Below are 22453 nucleotides of genomic sequence, written 5' to 3' on the forward strand. Positions count from 1 at the left end.
CAGTGAACTTTGTAAAATGTATTTACAAATCTTTAATCAGGCAGTGGTGGAATCAAAAGTCATCTGCTAAGAAGGAATCATGATTTCTACAAAGATTTTAACATTTTCTATGGACCTTGTCATCTGAGCATATCTTAAGCAACAACTATAAGTTCGAAAACAGCACATAAGGAAAAGGATGCATTGGCCGGGAATCGAACCCGAGTCAATTGCTTGGAAGGCAGCTAGGCTCACCACTATACCACCAATGCTTGAGCGCTTTTTCGATGCATATAGTGGCCAATATGGAAATCACAACAACTGTTTGAAAGATATTTATAGCCTGCGCTGTAGCACCATTGGTGGAAGATATTCAAACAAAATTGGCAAATTGCATGACATTCACAATTCAAGATTTAGGCTCATCCATACTTAAGGTTTTTATGCACCATTGAACTGATATACAGTGGTATCAAAACTGAGAAAAGAAAAGACCTTCGATTTTCTTGCATATGGCACCTCAGTGATATTTGTAAAATGTATTTACAAATCTTTAATCAAGCAGTGGTGGAATCAAAAGTCATCTGCTAAGAAGGAATCATGATTTCTACAAAGATTTTAACATTTTCTATGGACCTTGTCATCTGAGCATATCTTAAGCAACAACTATAAGTGCGAAAACAGCACATAAGGAAAAGGATGCATTGGCCGGGAATCGAACCCGGGTCAACAGCTTGGAAGGCAGTTATGCTCACCACTATACCACCAATGCTTGAGCTCTTTTCGAATGCATATAGTGGCCAATATGGAAATCACAACAACTGTTTGAAAGATATTTATAGCCTGCGCTGTAGCACCATTGGTGGAAGATATTCAAACAAAATTGGCAAATTGCATGACATTCACAATTCAAGATTTAGGCTCACCCATACTTAAGGTTTTTATGCACCAATGAAATAACATACAGTGGTATCAAAACTGAGAAAAGAAAAGACCTTCGATTTACTTGCATATGGCACCTCAGTGAACTTTGTAAAATGTATTTACAAATCTTTAATCAGGCAGTGGTGGAATCAAAAGTCATCTGCTAAGAAGGAATCATGATTTCTACAAAGATTTTAACATTTTCTATGGACCTTGTCATCTGAGCATATCTTAAGCAACAACTATAAGTGCGAAAACAGCACATAAGGAAAAGGATGCATTGGCCGAGAATCGACCCCGGGTCAACTGCTTGGAAGGCAGCTATGCTCACCACTATACCACCAATGCTTGAGCACTTTTCAAATGCATATAGTGGCCAATATGGAAATCACAACAACTGTTTGAAAGATTTTTATAGCCTGCGCTGTAGCACCATTGGTGGTAGATATTCAAACAAAATTGGCAAATTGCATGACATTCACAATTCAAGATTTAGGCTAATCCATACTTAAGGTTTTTATGCACCATTGAACTGATATACAGTGGTATCAAAACTGAGAAAAGAAAAGACCTTTGATGTACTTGCATATGGCACCTCAGTGAACTTTGTAAAATGTGTTTACAAATCTTTAATCATGCAGTGGTGGAATCAAAAGTCATCTGCTAAGAAGGAATCATGATTTCTACAAAGCTTTTAACATTTTCTATGGACCTTGTCATCTGAGCATATCTTAAGCAACAACTATAAGTGCGAAAACAGAACATAAGGAAAAGGATGCATTGGCCGGGAATCGAACCCGGGTCAACTGCTTGGAAGGCAGCTATGCTCACCACTATACCACCAATGCTTGAGCTCTTTTCGAATGCATATAGTGGCCAATATGGAAATCACAACAACTGTTTCAAAGATATTTATAGCCTGCGCTGTAGCACCATTGGTGGAAGATATTCAAACAAAATTGGAAAATTGCATGACATTCACAATTCAAGATTTAGGCTCATCCATACTTAAGGTTTTCATGCACCATTGAACTGATATACAGTGGTATCAAAACTGAGAAAGAAAAGACCTTTGATTTACTTGCATATGGCACCTCAGTGAACTTTGTAAAATGTATTTACAAATCTTTAATCAGGCAGTGGTGGAATCAAAAGTCATCTGCTAAGAAGGAATCATGATTTCTACAAAGATTTTAACATTTTCTATGGACCTTGTCATCTGAGCATATCTTAAGCAACAACTATAAGTGCGAAAACAGCACATAAGAAAAAGGATGCATTGGCCGGGAATCGAACACGGGTCAACTGCTTGTAAGGCAGCTATGCTCACCACTATACCACCAATGCTTGAGCACTTTTTCAATGCATATAGTGACCAATATGGAAATCACAACAACTGTTTGAAAGATATTTATAGCCTGCGCTGTAGCACCATTGGTGGAAGATATTCAAACAAAATTGGCAAATTGCATGACATTCACAATTCAAGATTTAGGCTCATCCATACTTAAGGTTTTTATGCACCATTGAACTGATATACAGTGGTATAAAAACTGAGAATAGAAAAGACCTTCGTTTTACTTGCATATGGCACCTCAGTGAACTGTGTAAAATGTATTTACAAATCTTTAATCAGGCAGTGGTGGAATCAAAAGTCATCTGCTAAGAAGGAATCATGATTTCTACAAAGATTTTAACATTTTCTATGGACCTTGTCATCTGAGCATATCTTAAGCAACAACTATAAGTGCGAAAACAGCACATAAGGAAAAGGATGCATTGGCCGGGAATCGAAACCGGGTCAACAGCTTGGAAGGCAGTTATGCTCACCACTATACCACCAATGCTTGAGCTCTTTTCAAATGCATATAGTGGCCAATATGGAAATCACAACAACTGTTTGAAAGATATTTATAGCCTGCGCTGTAGCACCATTGGTGGAAGATATTCAAACAAAATTGGCAAATTGCATGACATTCACAATTCAAGATTTAGGCTCATCCATACTTAAGGTTTTTATGCACCATTGAACTGATATACAGTGGTATCAAAACTGAGAAAAGAAAAGACCTTTGATGTATTTGCATATGGCACCTCAGTGAACTTTGTAAAATGTGTTTACAAATCTTTAATCATGCAGTGGTGGAATCAAAAGTCATCTGCTAAGAAGGAATCATGATTTCTACAAAGATTTTAACATTTTCTATGGACCTTGTCATCTGAGCATATCTTAAGCAACAACTATAAGTGCGAAAACAGCACATAAGGAAAAGGATGCATTGGCCGGGAATCGAACCCGAGTCAATTGCTTGGAAGGCAGCTATGCTCACCACTATACCACCAATGCTTGAGCCCTTTTTCGATGCATATAGTGGCCAATATGGAAATCACAACAACTGTTTGAAAGATATTTATAGCCTGCGCTGTAGCACCATTGGTGGAAGATATTCAAACAAAATTGGCAAATTGCATGACATTCACAATTCAAGATTTAGGCTCATCCATACTTAAGGTTTTTATGCACCATTGAACTGATATACAGTGGTATAAAAACTGAGAATAGAAAAGACCTTCGTTTTACTTGCATATGGCACCTCAGTGAACTGTGTAAAATGTATTTACAAATCTTTAATCAGGCAGTGGTGGAATCAAAAGTCATCTGCTAAGAAGGAATCATGATTTCTACAAAGATTTTAACATTTTCTATGGACCTTGTCATCTGAGCATATCTTAAGCAACAACTATAAGTGCGAAAACAGCACATAAGGAAAAGGATGCATTGGCCGGGAATCGAAACCGGGTCAACAGCTTGGAAGGCAGTTATGCTCACCACTATACCACCAATGCTTGAGCTCTTTTCAAATGCATATAGTGACCAATATGGAAATCACAACAACTGTTTGAAAGATATTTATAGCCTGCGCTGTAGCACCATTGGTGGAAGATATTCAAACAAAATTGGCAAATTGCATGACATTCACAATTCAAGATTTAGGCTCATCCATACTTAAGGTTTTTATGCACCATTGAACTGATATACAGTGGTATAAAAACTGAGAATAGAAAAGACCTTCGTTTTACTTGCATATGGCACCTCAGTGAACTGTGTAAAATGTATTTACAAATCTTTAATCAGGCAGTGGTGGAATCAAAAGTCATCTGCTAAGAAGGAATCATGATTTCTACAAAGATTTTAACATTTTCTATGGACCTTGTCATCTGAGCATATCTTAAGCAACAACTATAAGTGCGAAAACAGCACATAAGGAAAAGGATGCATTGGCCGGGAATCGAAACCGGGTCAACAGCTTGGAAGGCAGTTATGCTCACCACTATACCACCAATGCTTGAGCTCTTTTCAAATGCATATAGTGGCCAATATGGAAATCACAACAACTGTTTGAAAGATATTTATAGCCTGCGCTGTAGCACCATTGGTGGAAGATATTCAAACAAAATTGGCAAATTGCATGACATTCACAATTCAAGATTTAGGCTCATCCATACTTAAGGTTTTTATGCACCATTGAACTGATATACAGTGGTATCAAAACTGAGAAAAGAAAAGACCTTTGATGTATTTGCATATGGCACCTCAGTGAACTTTGTAAAATGTGTTTACAAATCTTTAATCATGCAGTGGTGGAATCAAAAGTCATCTGCTAAGAAGGAATCATGATTTCTACAAAGATTTTAACATTTTCTATGGACCTTGTCATCTGAGCATATCTTAAGCAACAACTATAAGTGCGAAAACAGCACATAAGGAAAAGGATGCATTGGCCGGGAATCGAACCCGAGTCAATTGCTTGGAAGGCAGCTATGCTCACCACTATACCACCAATGCTTGAGCCCTTTTTCGATGCATATAGTGGCCAATATGGAAATCACAACAACTGTTTGAAAGATATTTATAGCCTGCGCTGTAGCACCATTCGTGGAAGATATTCAAACAAAATTGGCAAATTGCATGACATTCACAATTCAAGATTTAGGCTCATCCATACTTAAGGTTTTTATGCACCATTGAACTGATATACAGTGGTATAAAAACTGAGAATAGAAAAGACCTTCGTTTTACTTGCATATGGCACCTCAGTGAACTATGTAAAATGTATTTACAATTCTTTAATTAGGCAGTGGTGGAATCAAAAGTCATCTGCTAAGAATTAATCATGATTTCTACAAAGATTTTAACATTTTCTATGGACCTTGTCATCTGAGCATATCTTAAGCAACAACTATAAGTGCGAAAACAGCACATAAGGAAAAGGATGCATTGGCCGGGAATCGAACCCGGGTCAACAGCTTGGAAGGCAGCTATGCTCACCACTATACCACCAATGCTTGAGCTCTTTTCAAATGCATATAGTGGCCAATATGGAAATCACAACAACTGTTTGAAAGATATTTATAGCCTGCGCTGTAGCACCATTGGTGGAATATATTCAAACAAAATTGGCAAATTGCATGACATTCACAATTCAAGATTTAGGCTCATCCATAATTAAGGTTTTTATGCACCATTGAACTGATATACAGTGGTATAAAAACTGAGAATAGAAAAGACCTTCGTTTTACTTGCATATGGCACCTCAGTGAACTTTGTAAAATGTATTTACAAATCTTTAATCAGGCAGTGGTGGAATCAAAAGTCATCTGCTAAGAATTAATCATGATTTCTACAAAGATTTTAACATTTTCTATGGACCTTGTCATCTGAGCATATCTTAAGCAACAACTATAAGTGCGAAAACAGCACATAAGGAAAAGGATGCATTGGCCGGGAATCGAACCCGGGTCAACAGCTTGGAAGGCAGCTATGCTCACCACTATACCACCAATGCTTGAGCTCTTTTCCAATGCATATAGTGGCCAATATGGAAATCACAACAACTGTTTGAAAGATATTTATAGCCTGCGCTGTAGCACCATTGGTGGAATATATTCAAACAAAATTGGCAAATTGCATGACATTCACAATTCAAGATTTAGGCTCATCCATACTTAAGGTTTTTATGCACCATTGAACTGATATACAGTGGTATCAAAACTGAGAAAAGAAAAGACCTTCGATTTACTTGCATATGGCACCTCAGTGAACTTTGTAAAATGTATTTACAAATCTTTAATCAGGCAGTGGTGGAATCAAAAGTCATCTGCTAAGAAGGAATCATGATTTCTACAAAGATTTTAACATTTTCTATGGACCTTGTCATCTGAGCATATCTTAAGCAACAACTATAAGTGCGAAAACAGCACATAAGGAAAAGGATGCATTGGCCGGGAATCGAACCCGGGTTAACTGCTTGGAAGGCAGCCATGCTTACCACTATACCACCAATGCTTGAGCCCTTTTCAATTGCTTATAGTGGCCAATATGGAAATCACAACAACTGTTTGAAAGATATTTATAGCCTGCGCTGTAGCACCATTGGTGGAAGATATTCAAACAAAATTGGCAAATTGCATGACATTCACAATTCAAGATTTAGGCTCATCCATACTTAAGGTTTTTATGCACCAATGAACTTACATACAGTGGTATCAAAACTGAGAAAAGAAAAGACCTTCGATTTACTTGCATATGGCACCTCAGTGAACTTTGTAAAATGTATTTACAAATCTTTAATCAGGCAGTGGTGGAATCAAAAGTCATCTGCTAAGAAGGATCATGATTTCTACAAAGATTTTAACATTTTCTATGGACCTTGTCATCTGAGCATATCTTAAGCAACAACTATAAGTGCGAAAACAGCACATAAGGAAAAGGATGCATTGGCCGGGAATCGAACCCGAGTCAATTGCTTGGAAGGCAGCTAGGCTCACCACTATACCACCAATGCTTGAGCGCTTTTTCGATGCATATAGTGGCCAATATGGAAATCACAACAACTGTTTGAAAGATATTTATAGCCTGCGCTGTAGCACCATTGGTGGAAGATATTCAAACAAAATTGGCAAATTGCATGACATTCACAATTCAAGATTTAGGCTCATCCATACTTAAGGTTTTTATGCACCATTGAACTGATATACAGTGGTATCAAAACTGAGAAAAGAAAAGACCTTTGATTTACTTGCATATGGCACCTCAGTGAACTTTGTAAAATGTATTTACAAATCTTTAATCAGGCAGTGGTGGAATCAAAAGTCATCTGCTAAGAAGGAATCATGATTTCTACAAAGATTTTAACATTTTCTATGGACCTTGTCATCTGAGCATATCTTAAGCAACAACTATAAGTGCGAAAACAGCACATAAGGAAAAGGATGCATTTGCCGGGAATCGAACCCGGGTCAACTGCTTGGAAGGCAGTTATGCTCACCACTATACCACCAATGCTTGAGCTCTTTTCAAATGCATATAGTGGCCAATATGGAAATCACAACAACTGTTTGAAAGATATTTATAGCCTGCGCTGTAGCACCATTGGTGGAAGATATTCAAACAAAATTGGCAAATTGCATGACATTCACAATTCAAGATTTAGGCTCATCCATACTTAAGGTTTTTATGCACCAATGAACTTACATACAGTGGTATCAAAACTGAGAAAAGAAAAGACCTTCGATTTACTTGCATATGGCACCTCAGTGAACTGTGTAAAATGTATTTACAAATCTTTAATCAGGCAGTGGTGGAATCAAAAGTCATCTGCTAAGAAGGATTCATGATTTCTACAAAGATTTTAACATTTTCTATGGACCTTGTCATCTGAGCATATCTTAAGCAACAACTATAAGTGCGAAAACAGCACATAAGGAAAAGGATGCATTAGCCGGGAATCGAACCCGGGTCAACTGCTTGGAAGGCAGCTATGCTCACCACTATACCACCAATGCTTGATCACTTTTCAAATGCATATAGTGGCCAATATGGAAATCACAACAACTGTTTGAAAGATTTTTATAGCCTGCGCTGTAGCACCATTGGTGGTAGATATTCAAACAAAATTGGCAAATTGCATGACATTCACAATTCAAGATTTAGGCTAATCCATACTTAAGGTTTTTATGCACCATTGAACTGATATACAGTGGTATCAAAACTGAGAAAAGAAAAGACCTTTGATGTACTTGCATATGGCACCTCAGTGAACTTTGTAAAATGTGTTTACAAATCTTTAATCATGCAGTGGTGGAATCAAAAGTCATCTGCTAAGAAGGAATCATGATTTCTACAAAGATTTTAACATTTTCTATGGACCTTGTCATCTGAGCATATCTTAAGCAACAACTATAAGTGCGAAAACAGCACATAAGGAAAAGGATGCATTGGCCGGGAATCGATCCCGGGTCAACTGCTTGGAAGGCAGCTATGCTCACCACTATACCACCAATGCTTGAGCACTTTTCAAATGCATATAGTGGCCAATATGGAAATCACAACAACTGTTTGAAAGATTTTTATAGCCTGCGCTGTAGCACCATTGGTGGTAGATATTCAAACAAAATTGGCAAATTGCATGACATTCACAATTCAAGATTTAGGCTCATCCATACTTAAGGTTTTTATGCACCATTGAACTGATATACAGTGGTATCAAAACTGAGAAAAGAAAAGACCTTTGATGTATTTGCATATGGCACCTCAGTGAACTTTGTAAAATGTGTTTACAAATCTTTAATCATGCAGTGGTGGAATCAAAAGTCATCTGCTAAGAAGGAATCATGATTTCTACAAAGATTTTAACATTTTCTATGGACCTTGTCATCTGAGCATATCTTAAGCAACAACTATAAGTGCGAAAACAGCACATAAGGAAAAGGATGCATTGGCCGGGAATCGAACCCGAGTCAATTGCTTGGAAGGCAGCTATGCTCACCACTATACCACCAATGCTTGAGCCCTTTTTCGATGCATATAGTGGCCAATATGGAAATCACAACAACTGTTTGAAAGATATTTATAGCCTGCGCTGTAGCACCATTCGTGGAAGATATTCAAACAAAATTGGCAAATTGCATGACATTCACAATTCAAGATTTAGGCTCATCCATGTACTTGCATATGGCACCTCAGTGAACTTTGTAAAATGTGTTTACAAATCTTTAATCATGCAGTGGTGGAATCAAAAGTCATCTGCTAAGAAGGAATCATGATTTCTACAAAGATTTTAACATTTTCTATGGACAATTCAAGATTTAGGCTCATCCATACTTAAGGTTTTTATGCACCATTGAACTGATATACAGTGGTATAAAAACTGAGAATAGAAAAGACCTTCGTTTTACTTGCATATGGCACCTCAGTGAACTTTGTAAAATGTATTTACAAATCTTTAATCAGGCAGTGGTGGAATCAAAAGTCATCTGCTAAGAATTAATCATGATTTCTACAAAGATTTTAACATTTTCTATGGACCTTGTCATCTGAGCATATCTTAAGCAAAAACTATAAGTGCGAAAACAGCACATAAGGAAAAGGATGCATTAGCCAGGAATCGAACCCTGGTCAACTGCTTGGAAGGCAGCCATGCTCACCACTATACCACCAATGCTTGAGCACTTTTTAAATGCATATAGTGGCCAATATGGAAATCACAACAACTGTTTGAAAGATTTTTATAGCCTGTGCTGTAGCACCATTGGTGGTAGATATTCAAACAAAATTGGCAAATTGCATGACATTCACAATTCAAGATTTAGGCTCATCCATACTTAAGGTTTTTATGCACCATTGAACTGATATACAGTGGTATCAAAACTGAGAAAAGAAAAGACCTTTGATGTACTTGCATATGGCACCTCAGTGAACTTTGTAAAATGTGTTTACAAATCTTTAATCATGCAGTGGTGGAATCAAAAGTCATCTGCTAAGAAGGAATCATGATTTCTACAAAGATTTTAACATTTTCTATGGACCTTGTCATCTGAGCATATCTTAAGCAACAACTATAAGTGCGAAAACAGCACATAAGGAAAAGGATGCATTGGCTGGGAATCGAACCCGGGTCAACAGCTTGGAAGGCAGCTATGCTCACCACTATACCACCAATGCTTGAGCTCTTTTTGAATGCTTATAGTGGCCAATATGGAAATCACAACAACTGTTTGAAAGATATTTATAGCCTGCGCTGTAGCACCATTGGTGGAAGATATTCAAACAAAATTGGCAAATTGCATGACATTCACAATTCAAGATTTAGGCTCATCCATACTTAAGGTTTTTATGCACCAATGAACTTACATACAGTGGTATCAAAACTGAGAAAAGAAAAGACCTTCGATTTACTTGCATATGGCACCTCAGTGAACTTTGTAAAATGTATTTACAAATCTTTAATCAGGCAGTGGTGGAATCAAAAGTCATCTGCTAAGAAGGAATCATGATTTCTACAAAGATTTTAACATTTTCTATGGACCTTGTCATCTGAGCATATCTTAAGCAACAACTATAAGTGCGAAAACAGCACATAAGGAAAAGGATGCATTGGCCGGGAATCGAACCCGGGTCAACAGCTTGGAAGGCAGCTATGCTCACCACTATACCACCAAAGCTTGAGCTCTTTTTGAATGCATATAGTGGCCAATATGGAAATCACAACAACTGTTTGAAAGATATTTATAGCCTGCGCTGTAGCACCATTGGTGGAAGATATTCAAACAAAATTGGCAAATTGCATGACATTCACAATTCAAGATTTAGGCTCATCTATACTTAAGGTTTTTATGCACCATTGAACTGATATACAGTGGTATCAAAACTGAGAAAAGAAAAGACCTTCGATTTACTTGCATATGGCACCTCAGTGAACTTTGTAAAATGTATTTACAAATCTTTAATCAGGCAGTGGTGGAATCAAAAGTCATCTGCTAAGAAGGAATCATGATTTCTACAAAGATTTTAACATTTTCTATGGACCTTGTCATCTGAGCATATCTTAAGCAACAACTATAAGTGCGAAAACAGCACATAAGGAAAAGGATGCATTGGCCGAGAATCGAACCCGTGTCAACTGCTTGGAAGGCAGCTATGCTCACCACTATACCACCAATGCTTGAGCTCTTTTCTAATGCATATAGTGGCCAATATGGAAATCACAACAACTGTTTGAAAGATATTTATAGCCTGCGCTGTAGCACCATTGGTGGAAGATATTCAAACAAAATTGGCAAATTGCATGACATTCACAATTCAAGATTTAGGCTCATCCATACTTAAGGTTTTTATGCACCAATGAACTTACATACAGTGGTATCAAAACTGAGAAAAGAAAAGACCTTCGATTTACTTGCATATGGCACCTCAGTGAACTTTGTAAAATGTATTTACAAATCTTTAATCAGGCAGTGGTGGAATCAAAAGTCATCTGCTAAGAAGGAATCATGATTTCTACAAAGATTTTAACATTTTCTATGGACCTTGTCATCTGAGCATATCTTAAGCAACAACTATAAGTGCGAAAACAGCACATAAGGAAAAGGATGCATTGGCCGGGAATCGAACCCGGGTCAACTGCTTGGAAGGCAGCTATGCTCACCACTATACCACCAATGCTTGAGCACTTTTCAAATGCATATAGTGGCCAATATGGAAATCACAACAACTGTTTGAAAGATTTTTATAGCCTGCGCTGTAGCACCATTGGTGGTAGATATTCAAACAAAATTGGCAAATTGCATGACATTCACAATTCAAGATTTAGGCTCATCCATACTTAAGGTTTTTATGCACCATTGAACTGATATACAGTGGTATCAAAACTGAGAAAAGAAAAGACCTTTGATGTACTTGCATATGGCACCTCAGTGAACTTTGTAAAATGTGTTTACAAATCTTTAATCATGCAGTGGTGGAATCAAAAGTCATCTGCTAAGAAGGAATCATGATTTCTACAAAGATTTTAACATTTTCTATGGACCTTGTCATCTGAGCATATCTTAAGCAACAACTATAAGTGCGAAAACAGCACATAAGGAAAAGGATGCATTGGCCGGGAATCGAACCCGAGTCAATCGCTTGGAAGGCAGCTATGCTCACCACTATACCACCAATGCTTGAGCCCTTTTTCGATGCATATAGTGGCCAATATGGAAATCACAACAACTGTTTGAAAGATATTTATAGCCTGCGCTGTAGCACCATTCGTGGAAGATATTCAAACAAAATTGGCAAATTGCATGACATTCACAATTCAAGATTTAGGCTCATCCATACTTAAGGTTTTTATGCACCATTGAACTGATATACAGTGGTATAAAAACTGAGAATAGAAAAGACCTTCGTTTTACTTGCATATGGCACCTCAGTGAACTTTGTAAAATGTATTTACAAATCTTTAATCAGGCAGTGGTGGAATCAAAAGTCATCTGCTAAGAATTAATCATGATTTCTACAAAGATTTTAACATTTTCTATGGACCTTGTCATCTGAGCATATCTTAAGCAACAACTATAAGTGCGAAAACAGCACATAAGGAAAAGGATGCATTGGCCGGGAATCGAACCCTGGTCAACTGCTTGGAAGGCAGCCATGCTCACCACTATACCACCAATGCTTGAGCACTTTTTAAATGCATATAGTGGCCAATATGGAAATCACAACAACTGTTTGAAAGATTTTTATAGCCTGCGCTGTAGCACCATTGGTGGTAGATATTCAAACAAAATTGGCAAATTGCATGACATTCACAATTCAAGATTTAGGCTCATCCATACTTAAGGTTTTTATGCACCATTGAACTGATATACAGTGGTATCAAAACTGAGAAAAGAAAAGACCTTTGATGTACTTGCATATGGCACCTCAGTGAACTTTGTAAAATGTGTTTACAAATCTTTAATCATGCAGTGGTGGAATCAAAAGTCATCTGCTAAGAAGGAATCATGATTTCTACAAAGATTTTAACATTTTCTATGGACCTTGTCATCTGAGCATATCTTAAGCAACAACTATAAGTGCGAAAACAGCACATAAGGAAAAGGATGCATTGGCCGGGAATTGAACCCGGGTCAACTGCTTGGAAGGCAGCTATGCTCACCACTATACCACCAATGCTTGAGCTCTTTTTGAATGCTTATAGTGGCCAATATGGAAATCACAACAACTGTTTGAAAGATATTTATAGCCTGCGCTGTAGCACCATTGGTGGAAGATATTCAAACAAAATTGGCAAATTGCATGACATTCACTATTCAAGATTTAGGCTCATCCATACTTAAGGTTTTTATGCACCATTGAACTGATATACAGTGGTATAAAAACTGAGAATAGAAAAGACCTTCGTTTTACTTGCATATGGCACCTCAGTGAACTTTGTAAAATGTATTTACAAATCTTTAATCAGGCAGTGGTGGAATCAAAAGTCATCTGCTAAGAATTAATCATGATTTCTACAAAGATTTTAACATTTTCTATGGACCTTGTCATCTGAGCATATCTTAAGCAAAAACTATAAGTGCGAAAACAGCACATAAGGAAAAGGATGCATTAGCCAGGAATCGAACCCTGGTCAACTGCTTGGAAGGCAGCCATGCTCACCACTATACCACCAATGCTTGAGCACTTTTTAAATGCATATAGTGGCCAATATGGAAATCACAACAACTGTTTGAAAGATTTTTATAGCCTGCGCTGTAGCACCATTGGTGGTAGATATTCAAACAAAATTGGCAAATTGCATGACATTCACAATTCAAGATTTAGGCTCATCCATACTTAAGGTTTTTATGCACCATTGAACTGATATACAGTGGTATCAAAACTGAGAAAAGAAAAGACCTTTGATGTACTTGCATATGGCACCTCAGTGAACTTTGTAAAATGTGTTTACAAATCTTTAATCATGCAGTGGTGGAATCAAAAGTCATCTGCTAAGAAGGAATCATGATTTCTACAAAGATTTTAACATTTTCTATGGACCTTGTCATCTGAGCATATCTTAAGCAACAACTATAAGTGCGAAAACAGCACATAAGGAAAAGGATGCATTGGCTGGGAATCGAACCCGGGTCAACAGCTTGGAAGGCAGCTATGCTCACCACTATACCACCAATGCTTGAGCTCTTTTTGAATGCTTATAGTGGCCAATATGGAAATCACAACAACTGTTTGAAAGATATTTATAGCCTGCGCTGTAGCACCATTGGTGGAAGATATTCAAACAAAATTGGCAAATTGCATGACATTCACAATTCAAGATTTAGGCTCATCCATACTTAAGGTTTTTATGCACCAATGAACTTACATACAGTGGTATCAAAACTGAGAAAAGAAAAGACCTTCGATTTACTTGCATATGGCACCTCAGTGAACTTTGTAAAATGTATTTACAAATCTTTAATCAGGCAGTGGTGGAATCAAAAGTCATCTGCTAAGAAGGAATCATGATTTCTACAAAGATTTTAACATTTTCTATGGACCTTGTCATCTGAGCATATCTTAAGCAACAACTATAAGTGCGAAAACAGCACATAAGGAAAAGGATGCATTGGCCGGGAATCGAACCCGGGTCAACAGCTTGGAAAGCAGCTATGCTCACCACTATACCACCAAAGCTTGAGCTCTTTTTGAATGCATATAGTGGCCAATATGGAAATCACAACAACTGTTTGAAAGATATTTATAGCCTGCGCTGTAGCACCATTGGTGGAAGATATTCAAACAAAATTGGCAAATTGCATGACATTCACAATTCAAGATTTAGGCTCATCTATACTTAAGGTTTTTATGCACCATTGAACTGATATACAGTGGTATCAAAACTGAGAAAAGAAAAGACCTTCGATTTACTTGCATATGGCACCTCAGTGAACTTTGTAAAATGTATTTACAAATCTTTAATCAGGCAGTGGTGGAATCAAAAGTCATCTGCTAAGAAGGAATCATGATTTCTACAAAGATTTTAACATTTTCTATGGACCTTGTCATCTGAGCATATCTTAAGCAACAACTATAAGTGCGAAAACAGCACATAAGGAAAAGGATGCATTGGCCGAGAATCGAACCCGTGTCAACTGCTTGGAAGGCAGCTATGCTCACCACTATACCACCAATGCTTGAGCTCTTTTCTAATGCATATAGTGGCCAATATGGAAATCACAACAACTGTTTGAAAGATATTTATAGCCTGCGCTGTAGCACCATTGGTGGAAGATATTCAAACAAAATTGGCAAATTGCATGACATTCACAATTCAAGATTTAGGCTCATCCATACTTAAGGTTTTTATGCACCAATGAACTTACATACAGTGGTATCAAAACTGAGAAAAGAAAAGACCTTCGATTTACTTGCATATGGCACCTCAGTGAACTTTGTAAAATGTATTTACAAATCTTTAATCAGGCAGTGGTGGAATCAAAAGTCATCTGCTAAGAAGGAATCATGATTTCTACAAAGATTTTAACATTTTCTATGGACCTTGTCATCTGAGCATATCTTAAGCAACAACTATAAGTGCGAAAACAGCACATAAGGAAAAGGATGCATTGGCCGGGAATCGAACCCGGGTCAACTGCTTGGAAGGCAGCTATGCTCACCACTATACCACCAATGCTTGAGCACTTTTCAAATGCATATAGTGGCCAATATGGAAATCACAACAACTGTTTGAAAGATTTTTATAGCCTGCGCTGTAGCACCATTGGTGGTAGATATTCAAACAAAATTGGCAAATTGCATGACATTCACAATTCAAGATTTAGGCTCATCCATACTTAAGGTTTTTATGCACCATTGAACTGATATACAGTGGTATCAAAACTGAGAAAAGAAAAGACCTTTGATGTACTTGCATATGGCACCTCAGTGAACTTTGTAAAATGTGTTTACAAATCTTTAATCATGCAGTGGTGGAATCAAAAGTCATCTGCTAAGAAGGAATCATGATTTCTACAAAGATTTTAACATTTTCTATGGACCTTGTCATCTGAGCATATCTTAAGCAACAACTATAAGTGCGAAAACAGCACATAAGGAAAAGGATGCATTGGCCGGGAATCGAACCCGAGTCAATTGCTTGGAAGGCAGCTATGCTCACCACTATACCACCAATGCTTGAGCCCTTTTTCGATGCATATAGTGGCCAATATGGAAATCACAACAACTGTTTGAAAGATATTTATAGCCTGCGCTGTAGCACCATTCGTGGAAGATATTCAAACAAAATTGGCAAATTGCATGACATTCACAATTCAAGATTTAGGCTCATCCATACTTAAGGTTTTTATGCACCATTGAACTGATATACAGTGGTATAAAAACTGAGAATAGAAAAGACCTTCGTTTTACTTGCATATGGCACCTCAGTGAACTTTGTAAAATGTATTTACAAATCTTTAATCAGGCAGTGGTGGAATCAAAAGTCATCTGCTAAGAATTAATCATGATTTCTACAAAGATTTTAACATTTTCTATGGACCTTGTCATCTGAGCATATCTTAAGCAACAACTATAAGTGCGAAAACAGCACATAAGGAAAAGGATGCATTGGCCGGGAATCGAACCCTGGTCAACTGCTTGGAAGGCAGCCATGCTCACCACTATACCACCAATGCTTGAGCACTTTTTAAATGCATATAGTGGCCAATATGGAAATCACAACAACTGTTTGAAAGATTTTTATAGCCTGCGCTGTAGCACCATTGGTGGTAGATATTCAAACAAAATTGGCAAATTGCATGACATTCACAATTCAAGATTTAGGCTCATCCATACTTAAGGTTTTTATGCACCATTGAACTGATATACAGTGGTATCAAAACTGAGAAAAGAAAAGACCTTTGATGTACTTGCATATGGCACCTCAGTGAACTTTGTAAAATGTGTTTACAAATCTTTAATCATGCAGTGGTGGAATCAAAAGTCATCTGCTAAGAAGGAATCATGATTTCTACAAAGATTTTAACATTTTCTATGGACCTTGTCATCTGAGCATATCTTAAGCAACAACTATAAGTGCGAAAACAGCACATAAGGAAAAGGATGCATTGGCCGGGAATTGAACCCGGGTCAACTGCTTGGAAGGCAGCTATGCTCACCACTATACCACCAATGCTTGAGCTCTTTTTGAATGCTTATAGTGGCCAATATGGAAATCACAACAACTGTTTGAAAGATATTTATAGCCTGCGCTGTAGCACCATTGGTGGAAGATATTCAAACAAAATTGGCAAATTGCATGACATTCACAATTCAAGATTTAGGCTCATCCATACTTAAGGTTTTTATGCACCATTGAACTGATATACAGTGGTATCAAAACTGAGAAAAGAAAAGACCTTCGATTTACTTGCATATGGCACCTCAGTGAACTTTGTAAAATGTATTTACAAATCTTTAATCAGGCAGTGGTGGAATCAAAAGTCATCTGCTAAGAAGGAATCATGATTTCTACAAAGATTTTAACATTTTCTATGGACCTTGTCATCTGAGCATATCTTAAGCAACAATTATAAGTGCGAAAACAGCACATAAGGAAAAGGATGCATTGGCTGAGAATCGAACCCGGGTCAACTGCTTGGAAGGCAGCTATGCTCACCACTATACCACCAATGCTTGAGCTCTTTTCTAATGCATATAGTGGCCAATATGGAAATCACAACAACTGTTTGAAAGATATTTATAGCCTGCGCTGTAGCACCATTGGTGGAAGATATTCAAACAAAATTGGCAAATTGCATGACATTCACAATTCAAGATTTAGGCTCATCCATACTTAAGGTTTTTATGCACCAATGAACTTACATACAGTGGTATCAAAACTGAGAAAAGAAAAGACCTTCGATTTACTTGCATATGGCACCTCAGTGAACTTTGTAAAATGTATTTACAAATCTTTAATCAGGCAGTGGTGGAATCAAAAGTCATCTGCTAAGAAGGAATCATGATTTCTACAAAGATTTTAACATTCTCTATGGACCTTGTCATCTGAGCATATCTTAAGCAACAACTATAAGTGCGAAAACAGCACATAAGGAAAAGGATGCATTGGCCAGGAATCGAACCCGGGTCAACTGCTTGGAAGGCAGCTATGCTCACCACTATACCACCAATGCTTGATCTCTTTTCGCATGCATATAGTGGCCAATATGGAAATCACAACAACTGTTTGAAAGATATTTATAGCCTGCGCTGTAGCACCATTGGTGGAAGATATTCAAACAAAATTGGCAAATTGCATGACATTCACAATTCAAGATTTAGGCTCATCCATACTTAAGGTTTTTATGCACCAATTAACTTACATACAGTGGTATCAAAACTAAGAAAAGAAAAGACCTTCGATTTACTTGCATATGGCACCTCAGTGAACTTTGTAAAATGTATTTACAAATCTTTAATCAGGCAGTGGTGGAATCAAAAGTCATCTGCTAAGAAGGAATCATGATTTCTACAAAGATTTTAACATTTTCTATGGACCTTGTCATCTGAGCATATCTTAAGCAACAACTATAAGTGCGAAAACAGCACATAAGGAAAAGGATGCATTGGCCGGGAATCGAACCCAGGTCAACTGCTTAGAAGGTAGCTATGCTCATCACTATACCACCAATGCTTGAGCACTTTTCAAATGCATATAGTGGCCAATATGGAAATCACAACAACTGTTTGAAAGATTTTTATAGCCTGCGCTGTAGCACCATTGGTGGTAGATATTCAAACAAAATTGGCAAATTGCATGACATTCACAATTCAAGATTTAGGCTCATCCATACTTAAGGTTTTTATGCACCATTGAACTGATATACAGTGGTATCAAAACTGAGAAAAGAAAAGACCTTTGATGTACTTGCATATGGCACCTCAGTGAACTTTGTAAAATGTGTATACAAATCTTTAATCATGCAGTGGTGGAATCAAAAGTCATCTGCTAAGAAGGAATCATGATTTCTACAAAGATTTTAACATTTTCTACGGACCTTGTCATCTGAGCATATCTTAAGCAACAACTATAAGTGCGAAAACAGCACATAAGGAAAAGGATGCATTGGCCGGGAATCGATCCCGGGTCAACTGCTTGGAAGGCAGCTATGCTCACCACTATACCACCAATGCTTGAGCACTTTTTAAATGCATATAGTGGCCAATATGGAAATCACAACAACTGTTTGAAAGATTTTTATAGCCTGCGCTGTAGCACCATTGGTGGTAGATATTCAAACAAAATTGGCAAATTGCATGACATTCACAATTCAAGATTTAGGCTCATCCATACTTAAGGTTTTTATGCACCATTGAACTGATATACAGTGGTATCAAAACTGAGAAAAGAAAAGACCTTTGATGTATTTGCATATGGCACCTCAGTGAACTTTGTAAAATGTGTTTACAAATCTTTAATCATGCAGTGGTGGAATCAAAAGTCATCTGCTAAGAAGGAATCATGATTTCTACAAAGATTTTAACATTTTCTATGGACCTTGTCATCTGAGCATATCTTAAGCAACAACTATAAGTGCGAAAACAGCACATAAGGAAAAGGATGCATTGGCCGGGAATCGAACCCGAGTCAATTGCTTGGAAGGCAGCTATGCTCACCACTATACCACCAATGCTTGAGCCCTTTTTCGATGCATATAGTGGCCAATATGGAAATCACAACAACTGTTTGAAAGATATTTATAGCCTGCGCTGTAGCACCATTCGTGGAAGATATTCAAACAAAATTGGCAAATTGCATGACATTCACAATTCAAGATTTAGGCTCATCCATGTACTTGCATATGGCACCTCAGTGAACTTTGTAAAATGTGTTTACAAATCTTTAATCATGCAGTGGTGGAATCAAAAGTCATCTGCTAAGAAGGAATCATGATTTCTACAAAGATTTTAACATTTTCTATGGACAATTCAAGATTTAGGCTCATCCATACTTAAGGTTTTTATGCACCATTGAACTGATATACAGTGGTATCAAAACTGAGAAAAGAAAAGACCTTCGATTTACTTGCATATGGCACCTCAGTGAACTTTGTAAAATGTATTTACAAATCTTTAATCAGGCAGTGGTGGAATCAAAAGTCATCTGCTAAGAAGGAATCATGATTTCTACAAAGATTTTAACATTTTCTATGGACCTTGTCATCTGAGCATATCTTAAGCAACAACTATAAGTGCGAAAACAGCACATAAGGAAAAGGATGCATTGGCCGGGAATCGATCCCGGGTCAACTGCTTGGAAGGCAGCTATGCTCACCACTATACCACCAATGCTTGAGCACTTTTCAGATGCATATAGTGGCCAATATGGAAATCACAACAACTGTTTGAAAGATTTTTATAGCCTGCGCTGTAGCACCATTGGTGGTAGATATTCAAACAAAATTGGCAAATTGCATGACATTCACAATTCAAGATTTAGGCTCATCCATACTTAAGGTTTTTATGCACCATTGAACTGATATACAGTGGTATCAAAACTGAGAATAGAAAAGACCTTTGATGTATTTGCATATGGCACCTCAGTGAACTTTGTAAAATGTATTTACAAATCTTTAATCATGCAGTGGTGGAATCAAAAGTCATCTGCTAAGAAGGAATCATGATTTCTACAAAGATTTTAACATTTTCTATGGACCTTGTCATCTGAGCATATCTTAAGCAACAACTATAAGTGCGAAAACAGCACATAAGGAAAAGGATGCATTGGCCGGGAATCGAACCCGAGTCAATTGTTTGGAAGGCAGCTATGCTCACCACTATACCACCAATGCTTGAGCCCTTTTTCGATGCATATAGTGGCCAATATGGAAATCACAACAACTGTTTGAAAGATATTTATAGCCTGCGCTGTAGCACCATTCGTGGAAGATATTCAAACAAAATTGGCAAATTGCATGACATTCACAATTCAAGATTTAGGCTCATCCATACTTAAGGTTTTTATGCACCACTGAACTGATATACAGTGGTATAAAAACTGAGAATAGAAAAGACCTTCGTTTTACTTGCATATGGCACCTCAGTGAACTTTGTAAAATGTATTTACAAATCTTTAATCAGGCAGTGGTGGAATCAAAAGTCATCTGCTAAGAAGTAATCATGATTTCTACAAAGATTTTAACATTTTCTATGGACCTTGTCATCTGAGCATATCTTAAGCAAAAACTATAAGTGCGAAAACAGCACATAAGGAAAAGGATGCATTGGCCGGGAATCGAACCCTGGTCAACTGCTTGGAAGGCAGCCATGCTCACCACTATACCACCAATGCTTGAGCACTTTTTAAATGCATATAGTGGCCAATATGGAAATCACAACAACTGTTTGAAAGATTTTTATAGCCTGCGCTGTAGCACCATTGGTGGTAGATATTCAAACAAAATTGGCAAATTGCATGACATTCACAATTCAAGATTTAGGCTCATCCATACTTAAGGTTTTTATGCACCATTGAACTGATATACAGTGGTATCAAAACTGAGAAAAGAAAAGACCTTTGATGTACTTGCATATGGCACCTCAGTGAACTTTGTAAAATGTGTTTACAAATCTTTAATCATGCAGTGGTGGAATCAAAAGTCATCTGCTAAGAAGGAATCATGATTTCTACAAAGATTTTAACATTTTCTATGGACCTTGTCATCTGAGCATATCTTAAGCAACAACTATAAGTGCGAAAACAGCACATAAGGAAAAGGATGCATTGGCCGGGAATCGAACCCGGGTCAACTGCTTGGAAGGCAGCTATGCTCACCACTATACCACCAATGCTTGAGCTCTTTTTGAATGCTTATAGTGGCCAATATGGAAATCACAACAACTGTTTGAAAGATATTTATAGCCTGCGCTGTAGCACCATTGGTGGAAGATATTCAAACAAAATTGGCAAATTGCATGACATTCACAATTCAAGATTTAGGCTCATCCATACTTAAGGTTTTTATGCACCAATGAACTTACATACAGTGGTATCAAAACTGAGAAAAGAAAAGACCTTCGATTTACTTGCATATGGCACCTCAGTGAACTTTGTAAAATGTATTTACAAATCTTTAATCAGGCAGTGGTGGAATCAAAAGTCATCTGCTAAGAAGGAATCATGATTTCTACAAAGATTTTAAAATTTTCTATGGACCTTGTCATCTGAGCATATCTTAAGCAACAACTATAAGTGCGAAAACAGCACATAAGGAAAAGGATGCATTGGCCGGGAATCGAACCCGGGTCAACAGCTTGGAAGGCAGCTATGCTCACCACTATACCACCAATGCTTGAGCTCTTTTTGAAGGCATATAGTGGCCAATATGGAAATCACAACAACTGTTTGAAAGATATTTATAGCCTGCGCTGTAGCACCATTGGTGGAAGATATTCAAACAAAATTGGCAAATTGCATGACATTCACAATTCAAGATTTAGGCTCATCTATACTTAAGGTTTTTATGCACCATTGAACTGATATACAGTGGTATCAAAACTGAGAAAAGAAAAGACCTTCGATTTACTTGCATATGGCACCTCAGTGAACTTTGTAAAATGTATTTACAAATCTTTAATCAGGCAGTGGTGGAATCAAAAGTCATCTGCTAAGAAGGAATCATGATTTCTACAAAGATTTTAACATTTTCTATGGACCTTGTCATCTGAGCATATCTTAAG

The 22453-nt window shown here is 37.4% G+C and overlaps 24 non-coding genes across 24 annotated transcripts; all 24 read right to left on the bottom strand.

The window, feature by feature from the left end:
* Nucleotides 1–679: 679 nt before the first annotated feature.
* On the bottom strand, nucleotides 680–751 carry TRNAG-UCC (transfer RNA glycine (anticodon UCC)). The gene has a single exon. It is a non-coding gene; the product is annotated as a tRNA-Gly (tRNA).
* A 928-nt stretch (nucleotides 752–1679) lies between these two features.
* On the bottom strand, nucleotides 1680–1751 carry TRNAG-UCC (transfer RNA glycine (anticodon UCC)). The gene has a single exon. It is a non-coding gene; the product is annotated as a tRNA-Gly (tRNA).
* Nucleotides 1752–2178: 427 nt separating this feature from the next.
* Nucleotides 2179–2250, bottom strand: TRNAV-UAC (transfer RNA valine (anticodon UAC)). The gene has a single exon. It is a non-coding gene; the product is annotated as a tRNA-Val (tRNA).
* A 2928-nt stretch (nucleotides 2251–5178) lies between these two features.
* Nucleotides 5179–5250, bottom strand: TRNAG-UCC (transfer RNA glycine (anticodon UCC)). Its single transcript has one exon. It is a non-coding gene; the product is annotated as a tRNA-Gly (tRNA).
* A 428-nt stretch (nucleotides 5251–5678) lies between these two features.
* TRNAG-UCC (transfer RNA glycine (anticodon UCC)) lies at nucleotides 5679–5750 on the bottom strand. The gene has a single exon. It is a non-coding gene; the product is annotated as a tRNA-Gly (tRNA).
* Nucleotides 5751–6178: 428 nt separating this feature from the next.
* Nucleotides 6179–6250, bottom strand: TRNAG-UCC (transfer RNA glycine (anticodon UCC)). Its single transcript has one exon. It is a non-coding gene; the product is annotated as a tRNA-Gly (tRNA).
* A 927-nt stretch (nucleotides 6251–7177) lies between these two features.
* On the bottom strand, nucleotides 7178–7249 carry TRNAG-UCC (transfer RNA glycine (anticodon UCC)). Its single transcript has one exon. It is a non-coding gene; the product is annotated as a tRNA-Gly (tRNA).
* Nucleotides 7250–7677: 428 nt separating this feature from the next.
* On the bottom strand, nucleotides 7678–7749 carry TRNAG-UCC (transfer RNA glycine (anticodon UCC)). Its single transcript has one exon. It is a non-coding gene; the product is annotated as a tRNA-Gly (tRNA).
* A 428-nt stretch (nucleotides 7750–8177) lies between these two features.
* On the bottom strand, nucleotides 8178–8249 carry TRNAG-UCC (transfer RNA glycine (anticodon UCC)). Its single transcript has one exon. It is a non-coding gene; the product is annotated as a tRNA-Gly (tRNA).
* Nucleotides 8250–10335: 2086 nt separating this feature from the next.
* TRNAG-UCC (transfer RNA glycine (anticodon UCC)) lies at nucleotides 10336–10407 on the bottom strand. Its single transcript has one exon. It is a non-coding gene; the product is annotated as a tRNA-Gly (tRNA).
* Nucleotides 10408–11335: 928 nt separating this feature from the next.
* On the bottom strand, nucleotides 11336–11407 carry TRNAG-UCC (transfer RNA glycine (anticodon UCC)). Its single transcript has one exon. It is a non-coding gene; the product is annotated as a tRNA-Gly (tRNA).
* A 928-nt stretch (nucleotides 11408–12335) lies between these two features.
* TRNAG-UCC (transfer RNA glycine (anticodon UCC)) lies at nucleotides 12336–12407 on the bottom strand. Its single transcript has one exon. It is a non-coding gene; the product is annotated as a tRNA-Gly (tRNA).
* A 428-nt stretch (nucleotides 12408–12835) lies between these two features.
* TRNAG-UCC (transfer RNA glycine (anticodon UCC)) lies at nucleotides 12836–12907 on the bottom strand. Its single transcript has one exon. It is a non-coding gene; the product is annotated as a tRNA-Gly (tRNA).
* A 1428-nt stretch (nucleotides 12908–14335) lies between these two features.
* On the bottom strand, nucleotides 14336–14407 carry TRNAG-UCC (transfer RNA glycine (anticodon UCC)). Its single transcript has one exon. It is a non-coding gene; the product is annotated as a tRNA-Gly (tRNA).
* Nucleotides 14408–15335: 928 nt separating this feature from the next.
* Nucleotides 15336–15407, bottom strand: TRNAG-UCC (transfer RNA glycine (anticodon UCC)). Its single transcript has one exon. It is a non-coding gene; the product is annotated as a tRNA-Gly (tRNA).
* Nucleotides 15408–16335: 928 nt separating this feature from the next.
* Nucleotides 16336–16407, bottom strand: TRNAG-UCC (transfer RNA glycine (anticodon UCC)). Its single transcript has one exon. It is a non-coding gene; the product is annotated as a tRNA-Gly (tRNA).
* A 428-nt stretch (nucleotides 16408–16835) lies between these two features.
* On the bottom strand, nucleotides 16836–16907 carry TRNAG-UCC (transfer RNA glycine (anticodon UCC)). The gene has a single exon. It is a non-coding gene; the product is annotated as a tRNA-Gly (tRNA).
* Nucleotides 16908–17835: 928 nt separating this feature from the next.
* TRNAG-UCC (transfer RNA glycine (anticodon UCC)) lies at nucleotides 17836–17907 on the bottom strand. The gene has a single exon. It is a non-coding gene; the product is annotated as a tRNA-Gly (tRNA).
* A 428-nt stretch (nucleotides 17908–18335) lies between these two features.
* On the bottom strand, nucleotides 18336–18407 carry TRNAR-UCU (transfer RNA arginine (anticodon UCU)). The gene has a single exon. It is a non-coding gene; the product is annotated as a tRNA-Arg (tRNA).
* A 428-nt stretch (nucleotides 18408–18835) lies between these two features.
* TRNAG-UCC (transfer RNA glycine (anticodon UCC)) lies at nucleotides 18836–18907 on the bottom strand. Its single transcript has one exon. It is a non-coding gene; the product is annotated as a tRNA-Gly (tRNA).
* Nucleotides 18908–19993: 1086 nt separating this feature from the next.
* Nucleotides 19994–20065, bottom strand: TRNAG-UCC (transfer RNA glycine (anticodon UCC)). Its single transcript has one exon. It is a non-coding gene; the product is annotated as a tRNA-Gly (tRNA).
* A 928-nt stretch (nucleotides 20066–20993) lies between these two features.
* On the bottom strand, nucleotides 20994–21065 carry TRNAG-UCC (transfer RNA glycine (anticodon UCC)). The gene has a single exon. It is a non-coding gene; the product is annotated as a tRNA-Gly (tRNA).
* A 428-nt stretch (nucleotides 21066–21493) lies between these two features.
* On the bottom strand, nucleotides 21494–21565 carry TRNAG-UCC (transfer RNA glycine (anticodon UCC)). The gene has a single exon. It is a non-coding gene; the product is annotated as a tRNA-Gly (tRNA).
* A 428-nt stretch (nucleotides 21566–21993) lies between these two features.
* Nucleotides 21994–22065, bottom strand: TRNAG-UCC (transfer RNA glycine (anticodon UCC)). Its single transcript has one exon. It is a non-coding gene; the product is annotated as a tRNA-Gly (tRNA).
* Between the last annotated feature and the right edge of the window lie 388 nt (nucleotides 22066–22453).

The sequence above is a fragment of the Pseudophryne corroboree genome, chromosome 4 (assembly GCF_028390025.1).
Source record: "Pseudophryne corroboree isolate aPseCor3 chromosome 4, aPseCor3.hap2, whole genome shotgun sequence".
NCBI lineage: Eukaryota > Metazoa > Chordata > Amphibia > Anura > Myobatrachidae > Pseudophryne > Pseudophryne corroboree.